This window comes from Babylonia areolata, chromosome 25, assembly GCF_041734735.1.
Source record: "Babylonia areolata isolate BAREFJ2019XMU chromosome 25, ASM4173473v1, whole genome shotgun sequence".
NCBI lineage: Eukaryota > Metazoa > Mollusca > Gastropoda > Neogastropoda > Buccinidae > Babylonia > Babylonia areolata.
Genome location: NC_134900.1, coordinates 14,082,766 through 14,083,047, shown reverse-complemented (window position 1 = coordinate 14,083,047; position 282 = coordinate 14,082,766).

Here is a 282-nt window from a genome sequence, read left to right as displayed (position 1 = left end):
TCTCTCTCTTTCTCTCTCTCTACCCTCTTCACCCTCCCCCCTGCCCTCCCTCACCCCCCCCCCCCACACACACACATACTTATACAGAGCTCGCGTGTGCCCAGAGAGACAGACAGACAGACAGACAAACAGACCGACCGATAGATCATTAAAAATGGATGGAACAAGCTGAGAGGAAGTCTTAAGACACTGTACATGTGGCGTCAGTCACAACCACCCGCTCCCCCCTCCCCCCCCCCTCCCTCCCCCCCCTCTCTCTCTCTCTCTCCTTTCTTTCTATGT